This window comes from Lactuca virosa, chromosome 6 (genome assembly GCF_052849685.1).
Source record: "Lactuca virosa cultivar CGN04683 chromosome 6, Lactuca_virosa_CGN04683_v6, whole genome shotgun sequence".
NCBI classification, from domain to species: domain Eukaryota; kingdom Viridiplantae; phylum Streptophyta; class Magnoliopsida; order Asterales; family Asteraceae; genus Lactuca; species Lactuca virosa.
The window spans coordinates 253,216,726-253,226,419 of record NC_136431.1 but is presented as its reverse complement, the minus strand read 5'-3'; positions in this window follow the sequence as shown (position 1 = coordinate 253,226,419).

Genomic DNA, 9,694 nt, shown 5'->3' with positions numbered 1-9,694 from the left:
ATGAACTACTTAATCTTTTTTATCATCATTTTTCCTGGTACAACAACAATTACGAAATTCATAACAACCATATTTTCTGTTCTTGCTCTCAATTCTGAGTCTTATCCGATGAAAGATTGGGAGTACCAACCAAATACTTTAATCTGAAAGTGAAACCACAATTCTCAGAATTTCCAAGCCTTTTTATAACCCCGAAATTCTTACATGACCTCTATGGAGCACACTTGATTTCCCTAGATGCATACCTTGTAATATATGTCTAAAATATTCAAATTTTCTGTACATGTGGGGAGTAAATGAGGGGTAGCACGTCCTACCCCTACCAACACATTAGTTCCGCGAATGCTACTGTTGACCACAGGCTGCATCCGCCGCCTTCCACTTCCGGTGACCTTCTCTAATAGTCGAGTGCCTTCTTTGTCCGGTTTTCCCTTTTCTCCAATCATATCTTCACTTTCTCCTCCTAAAAAACATCTCTCATATAAACACTCTTCGTAAGCTCTGCTGCTTTCTCTGATGTCTTTTAGTGTCGACTTTGTCGGACATCAGTTCTTCCCCGTCGCCACCATCGTTGTCTCAAGATCTAGTCGTCGCTTCTTGCAGATCCAGTCTCCACTATCGCTACCGTCGATGTGTCCATTTCTTGATCTCTACCGGCCCCCACTTCGATTTTTTTTTATCTTCATCTATGTTTTATGTTTTTATGTTTTTGTATTTCCAGTTTCATCGTCTCCTCCCGATCAAACTGCATTTGGATGTTAGTGATTAGGGTTGATGTATTTTTTATATATTCATATGTAATTGTCTTTTGAGTAATGAAACATTCTATTATCCAAAACAAGATAGTTATTGCAAGAAAAAATGCATCCAAAAACCGAGGACACTATAATACTCTAAGATATTCACCCCTATATGCAAAAGAAAGGGTCGTATTGAACAAATATTTTTTATACGATAATGTATTTATCTTGAAATACGGAGGATATAGTGGGTCTCATGGAGTTAAAAGGGATAGCCCTATAGGGCGATTTTAAATTGACTGATAGGCGCTTTTCATGCTTAGTCCAATTCAAAAAATTTGGTGTCTTGTACCTTAGTCTTTTATCGATGATGGTTTCATCTTAAGTGATAGAACATGATATATTTTCATTGATTACTAAAAATATGAAAAATTATCAAACAAAATACATTATATTCAGAATTTTCTACATTATCGTTGTCATCGCCATCGTTATAATCTTGTTGTAATGTTACAAATTTCAAACCAAACTTATTCTTTTTAAAAGATTAATTAAAACATTCTTTTCTCATAAAGGCGAAGAGTCAGTACTTCCAAAACCCCAAAAGCCTAACATATGGAAATCATTGTTTTCAAAACATTAAAAGTAGTGGAAGTCTAAAAACATAAACATAGGAGATGCACATGCCTCACGGTCGAATTGGAGCCTGCCCACCGCCAAAAGCACAACCTGAAAAACAAATAAGCCACAACTGTAAACACAAAGTTTAACGAGTTCTCTAAAATACCACATACCGCAATACACATACAATGCATGCAATGTAACGTCCCAAAAATTCTAAGTAAAATTTTTTGTTTTTAAATCAACCAAAACATCAATCATACATTCCAAAAACCAACAATGTATGTCACTGTAGAAATAGTTATCGGAGTACAATCTCAAAATCATAAAATACGGAACACGGGTGGATGATGTGCGATCATGCCAGGCCCTTTCCCTTTGAACCAGAAGTACCTGAAAACATTTCAAACATAAACCGTAAGCACAAAGCTTAATGAGTTCTCCAAAATATCACATACTATACATATATTGCCATGGGCTACCCCCATGGTCTTACATACAAGTGTCATGGGCTACCCCCATGGTCTAACATGCAAGTGCCATGGGCTACCCCCATGGTCTTTCCTTGGAATGCCATGGGCTACCCCCATGGTCTAACATCCAAGTGTCATGGGTTACCTCACGGTCTTTCGTACAAATACCCCGGGCTACCCCCAAGGTCTTCTATGCAAGTATCATAAAGATAACTAGAATCCTACATAGTATAGTGAGAATACTCACCTATCAGACAATGGTCAACTGCTACCGCTCCTACTGCCGAGAGTACAAATGTTATACACCACCCATATGGCCATACAAGGTACACCCTTATTTTACATTCCAAAACATGGGGTTTGACTAAAAGCTAACGGTCAAAGTTGACTCGTCACGTCGTGGCCCTCAAATGACAAAACAGACGCGATTACCCTCAATCGCAATGTCGTGGCAACCTAGAGCCACATCGTAGGCACTAGGTTCAAAATATCTTAATGGGTTAAGCCAAATCCTCCGATTCCAAGCTTCCAAAGCTCAAATTTGGTCATTTTTATAGTCTAGATGGATAAAGTTTCCATCTTTATCCCTTAAGACCCTCCAAGAGGTCTAGATCTCAAGTCTTAGGTCCAAAAAGGCAAAAACATGGCATGGGCTCAGCCAAGAAGCATTTAATCCCTTAAGTCCTTAACCCATTCACTCCATAATAGATTATAACACTAAAACCAACATAAAGGTTGGTGATTTTTAGACATGCATGTCTTGGACTCATATTAGGTCAAAATGGGGATTATGACCAAAATCTTATGCCTGGTTCAAACAACCGACCAAACATCAGATCCAAACCATAAATTACTCCAAATGATCCAGAAATTCATAAAGTTGCAACCTTTATGAAATCCTACCATCCCAACTATCGATCTAGAAGAAAATGGGACAAAACTCAAGATCTAGCAACCTAGTAACAAAAAGTTGGAGCCTTGAACACTTACAAGGGTCCAAATCGAGCTAGGAAGGGAGATAGGGACTTTCTTGCCGATCCTTGGCTTACTCGTTCTTGCTTCTTCTTTAAAAATCTCCCAAAAGCACTCAAGAAAGCTTCAAAAATAGAGGAAAAGAAATTAGGGTTTCTTCAGAGCTTTGAGAGGGTTGTGAAGGCTGAGTGTGAGCAAACCCTAGCCTCCTCATTCCTTTAAATATGCTGAAAAACCCATAAAATCAGGGTTTAAGGCCTTAGTGGAAGCCACACCGTGGCTTATACCTACCACATCGTGGCGAGTCAATAGTGGCCCGTGACCAAAAATGCATCGCCACGCCGTGGCGATCCTTTCCCACGTCGTGGCATCCCCTCAAAACCAAAATTTAATTTAAATAAAATGTACCTCTAAGTTTGGATGTTACATAGAAGTGATGGACTTCAAATTATAGTTGGTCCTTCCTTGGCTTTCAACTCAAAGCTGGTCCACTACCGGGCATATTGGCCTCTAGCTGATAGCTGGAGCGCCCTCAACCCTAAAATATTTTGGCCTTCAATTAATAGTTGTTCGGACCTTTGTATCTTGGCCTATAGATGATAGACGGACCACCCTCAATTCTCGAATATAATATGTCGACATGTACAAACAACCAAATAAACAATTCAACAACAACAAGCAAACGACTAAGCTAGTCTACTTGCCTAACAACCTAGTCCAACATATCTACATCCTAACATACATATGATACACACTATAACATATAGTATAGTGAGAAAACTAGCATGAGCCAACATATGGAAATTAACAGCAGTCTCCGAGATGAAAAACTAGCACGAACTGCCTAATATCAATCCAAAACCAATCCTTAGTCAAATGCTCAATCTATCAACGTTTGAACCAAAAATCAAATTGGTCAAAAATTAATGGTCAATGGTCAAAGTCAATAACCCAAAAGTCAACATAAAAGATCAAAGGTGCCTCACGCCCCTTCCTAAACGCCCAACGTCCATAAAAGGACAAAATATTCGACTTCCAACTAAAATCATACGCGGTTCATAAAAACTTCGAGGCGTTTTGCTCCCTCCAGAAGACATGATGCGTCCCTTCAGATTTAAATTTCATTTTCCACTTAAGCCATTAAGTCAAAGGCTCTGAATCTTAGATCCTATTCTCACTAGTTTTTTAATGGATAAAGTTTCCAAATTTATCCATTGAGACACTCCAAACACTTCAGATCTAAAACCCTAGATTAATAAATGTCCAAAACTCATTTTTCTGCATGCATGGAGTAAAGAGAGCTATTGCATGCACTCTTTATCCCATGAAATTACCAGATCTATTTAAAACATGAAAACAAAGCTCATGGAGTTCTCCAAACTCCATGGATCAAAACACAGGGGACCAAAAACACCACCAAATCTTTAAAGTACGAATGAAATGCAATAAATCTTGGGTCTTTATGACTTATAAGGGTCCATAAATGATAAGATGGCTAATCACCTCAATTAAAAAGCTTCCTTGAACAATATTTCTTGTTTCATTCACTCTAGAGCACTAAAAAGAACACCAAATGGATTTAAGAGAGTGGATAAGCTCCAAACATTTTAGTGGAGGCTAGGGTTTCATTAAAGGTGTTATTGGGAAGGTGGAGGCTAAAAATGACGAAATCCTAGGGTTTCAAATGCTCTTAAATAGGCCCATGTCCCGAGAAAATGACATCAGACCATGGGTCTGGGCGCCCCGCGTCCATATACTGAAAATTAATTGCTCCTGAATAAACAAAGGCACCTTTGTAACATCCCAAAATACGACTAAATTTTTTTCATTTTTAAGCCATCAAATCCATACATCAAATGTTCCAAAATCAATCATGATAAAAATGTATCTCAAACATCAGAGTGAAATGATAATAATCAGTGCAGAAAATCATCAAGGGATGCTGTTTAGTCAAGCGGCGCCATTCCCTTTCGAACTGGAAGTACCTGAAAATGTTAAAACAACAAAACCGTTGTTAGGACATAATTTATGGTTTATACTTTACTTTTGTTAGCTTTTAGTGTTCTCGGTCCAGGACCGAATTCTCCATTGTCTCGGTGGTGTTTGGACCGAAATCACCTTGTGATTTCGGTGGGCTTATAGGATTTCGGTTGGGCTTGGGCTTGTTAAGGCTTTGATTAGGTTTATTATATAATGTATTATCAGGCGTGAATGATAGAGTTAGTCAGTTGGTCATTCTAAGGAGCTGTGATTGAGATTTAGAGAGAAAGAGAGAACCTAGAGCATATTAAGAATCTTATGTACTAGACTATTCTTGAATATAGTGTGCACTGACGATACGTGAACTGTGTTCTTAATTCATAGTAACTGTTTTTGCATTAATCGCTTGATTGGGATTCCGCACCATTCTTGTGATTTCGATTGATACATCTAGAACGGGTTTTACAATTGGTATCAGAGCTTGGATCCGTATCGATCGACTTGGCAACGTATTAAATTTTTCTTGATTGGGATTCCGCACCATTCTGTGTTTTTGATTTATTTTGACGAAAAAAATATTGCTGTTTGTTCTTCGTGTTCTTCATTTATTGAAGACTTTGATCGAAATTGGTTTTGAGATATTACAGATTTTGTGTTTCCGGTATTTTTTGAAGTTTTTTGAAACTGGTCTGGACGTTTTCGGTGGCTACCTGTGTTCTCGGTTAGCAACTAGGTCAATTGCCTATTTCTCGGTTAAGCTTTGGGCTAACGTCATAAAAGTCCTTAAGTTTTCAAGAAATTGTTGGTTTTACCCTTTCAGGTCTTTTGGGTTCATTAATGCCTAATATTTGGATAAATTATATCAAAATTGCCATTTAGCAGGTAAATAACCGGTTACCCGGTCACACTCTCCATTTAGTGGGCCATATTGGCTTCAATCCCCCACCCACGTTTATTTCTACTGTTTATTGTCTTCTCCAGTTTTTGCTAATCAATTCATATCAGATGCAGTTGTGGTACATATCAGATGCTTCCTCCTTGGTACTAATTACAATTATGTTAAAACTTCATACAGAGAGAGAAAGAGAATGTGTACCTATCAGTTTTTCTTAGTCTCTCATCTTCTCACACAGCTTCACATTAATCAAATTTATATAATTCAAATGAAAAGGCTGATAATTGAGTTGCAACAAAGGGGGAAAGAGGTAGTGAGTGCACATATGTGTTGCAATTGGAGAAATTCGAACCCCAAGTTCCAATTCACAACCAACAGGAGCAGAATCATGATGGGTTTTTCGTTTGTTCGATGCCCGATGTGTTTCTCAAGAATCCTCGGTTGTGTAGACAATTTGGGTTTGATGCAAAAGCTTCAATAAGCGCAGTGGAAGGGGCCACGTCTACCAGATCCCTCAGATTCAAAGTTTTTTTTAAAGATTACTTCCCTCTCCTGGCGCCCTGTTCATCATCATATTTCTTTGACTAACACCTGTAGATAGAGAGAAAAAGGGGCACAAAATAAACACGCACAACAAGGGGAATACTATGTTCTTCGTTTTAATTGTACATCCAGCACACAGGTGTTCGATAATACATAACAAGAGACGAGAGACATGTGATTTCAAGGGAGTTAGGTTGTGTATGTGCGTGTATGTGGTGTTGAGAGAGAGAGAGAGAGAGACAGAGAGATCATCACAACCACAGTCACCATCCTTCGATCTGATTCAAGAAGAGGGGATTCAAAGAGGGAAAATGTGGGATCAGACCTTCTAATCGAAGGGAAGAACATCATGGCAACAATCACCATACTTTGCAACATCCACCGGAATTTCAATCATCACCAAGACTTGCAAAATTAGATTCAATGAAAGAGGGACAGAGAGAGAGATGTATAGAGGGTAAAAAAATTCACCCTTTTTTACAGAGCAAAGGGGGAAGAAGAAACAGGTCCTTATTTCACACATGAACACAGTCATAACATTGATGACCGGAAGTTAACTGGTAAACCTCCTAGAAGGGCATACATGTAAAAATTAATTCAAATATCCGACATTAACGAACCCAAAAAACAACGGAGGATAAAACCAATAATTTCTTGAAAACTTAAGGACTTTTATGACATTAGCCCTTAAACTTTGTACTTGGTCAAAGTTCTCGGTGAAAACAGGGTTTTCGGTCACATTCTCGGTTAGAGTTTTCGGTTGAAGGATTTTCGGTCAACAATTTTTGGATTTTTGATTTTTCAGTCAAATTTAGTAGTTTTCGGTTAAATCTCATACTTTTCGGTTTATAATGGACTCCTACAACTCTTCTCTTTCTACAATACAAAGTGATCTTGATGCAGTTATGGGGACTACAACTCGAATTCCCCGGTTGCTGACTGCTGATGGATTTCCTGAATGGAAATTCATATTTGAAAAGTATATTAAAATGAAGGATATCAAAGTATGGAGAAGCTTCCTAAGAGGTCCAGTCAAGATCACAACCACTCTGGATGATGAAGCTAAAACTGTAATTGACAAGCCAATCGAGGATTATACTAATGAGGACTTCGATAAAATTGAGATGATGAAAAGGCACTGGCTATTCTTACCATGGCTCTGTCCCATGACATTGCTCAAGGTTTCTGGGAGTATACATCTTCTAAGGCTTTGTGGGAATCATTGATTGAGGTGTGTGAAGGGAATGAGTATATGAAGCAAAGCAGACAAGACTTACTTCGTCAAAGATTCAACATGTTTAATCATGTTCTTGGGGAGACTCTGGAAGCCCAGTTGCAGCGCTTTATTACTCTCAACACAGAAATGAGCACTGCTGGAATTGTGTTTCCTCGCTCTGAGATAAATAAGAAGCTGCTTAATTCACTTCCTAGGAATTGGGATATGAATGTATCTATGATCAAGAAGACTAAGGACCTGAGCAAACTCTCTCTTGCTGAAGTGATAACTATAATCAAAGCTTGTGACATGGATGACAAGCAGAGAGAAATTAATCATGTCAATTCCTACTCAACTGCAAGCTTAGGAGCATCTACTAACAATGCATTTTCAGCTATACCATCGCATCATGCTCCTCCATCTTTTGGTCTACCAATGGCATCTCCTAACTCCTCTGCGTCCAGTTCCACCACCAAATCCACCTCGCAGACTCCAACAGCTGCCAAAGAAGCTACAGAAAACATGGCTCTGATGGTTGGATTCATGAATTGCTATAATGCCTTTGTTTCTGGCGAATTAGTTCCTCCAGTTATGATTGGAGAACTCGATCAAATTCACCCTGAGGATGTTGAAGAAATGGATAAATCATGGCAAATTGCTATGGCAGTATTCAGGGTAAAAAAGTTCACTCAGCGAACTGGAAAGAACAATTGGGGAGTAAATGTGGATAAGAAAGTGGGCTTCAACAAGAGCAAGCTGCGATGTTACAACTGTCACGAGGCAGGTCATTTTTTTCGTGAGTGCATCAAGCCTAGAGTAGAGAATAATGCTGAGAGGGTTTTGGTCCCATCTGGAAACAACAGAGAAGCGCCTCAGAATAATAAGCAAGCTATAGCGGAATAGAAGTTCTCATGGGAAGATTAGATGCAGGCTCTCAATATTACTGAAGATGGAAGAGCTAATCTTTCCTAGATTGAAGATGGTGAGGATGCTGACCTGGCTGAGGAGAAGATGATGGAGTTGCAGTTTGCTTTCATGGTCTCCACCACTCTTACCACCAAAGAGGTTAGTGAAGTTTCATGCTCTAAATATTCCGTAGATAAAGTTAATAAATATCGTGAGCATAATGAGTTACTATTTAGAGAAGTTTTCGATCTTAAAAATGAAATCTATGAAATTAAGAAAGTAAACAAGCCTCTTAAAGAAAAACTAGATGCTCAAAATAAATACTTGATTAGGATTAGGGAGGAATATAGCACAAAAGGTGTTCACCATCGGTATGCTAAAGAGGAAATTACCAAATTAACTGCCGAACTTGATGCATTCAAAGCTAAATTTAAAGATGTTGATTTTAACTTTAAGAAATTTGATGTCAAGTGAGATAGTTGAATCTATGATAGAGAAGTAGTTGAAATGGAAAGATAATCAGAAAAATGGCTTAGGTTATCATAGTGTACCACCTCCCTTTAATGATAATTATGTTTCTACCTCTAAGACCGTAAAAATAGAAAGACCTGCTCAGTATGGCCAGCCCCCTGTATCAAATTCAGTTAAGACTGAACAATATGGCCCCACTAAAAGTGTTGAGGTGAACAATACTGATGTTTCTACCTCATGTGCAGATCAAGTATTAATGGAAGATGAGGACAAGGAGGACTTTAATAATGCTAGATTTGTTGAAAACCTTTCAAAGACTAATGTTTCTGTTGCTTCTGTTTTAAATAATTGTGTCAACAAAGATATTAAGACTGCTGTTTTGGATTCTTTTAAAACTTGTGGTGATGTTGCTTTTAATTCAAATTCAAACAGTCATGTTTTTGAAAAATTTGAACCACATAAAGTTGTGAAAGAGTCTGATAAATGTAAATGTGCTTGTGGAAATTCTTTGAAACAATACACTTTTGGGCCAGGACCAAGCTCCAATTGTTGGATTAGATGTCTAAGCCCATAACTATTATTGGTATGTAATTGACCCGAGAGTAGCATGGTCCATTTGGGTTGCATATCATTAGGACAATTTGTTAGGATGGACTTTTGAGAGAAGGTTATTTATGGTTTATTAATATATTATAAGTTATAATATATTAATATGAAATCATATGTTTTAATTAGTATCGATCAAGAATTAATTTGGAATTAATTTAGTGATCAAAAGAGACTAATTAAATCTATGCGGACTAATTATGATAATTAGTTATATTTATATGTGTTGGGCTTATGATCCATGTTGGACCAGGTTTATGTATGGATACAT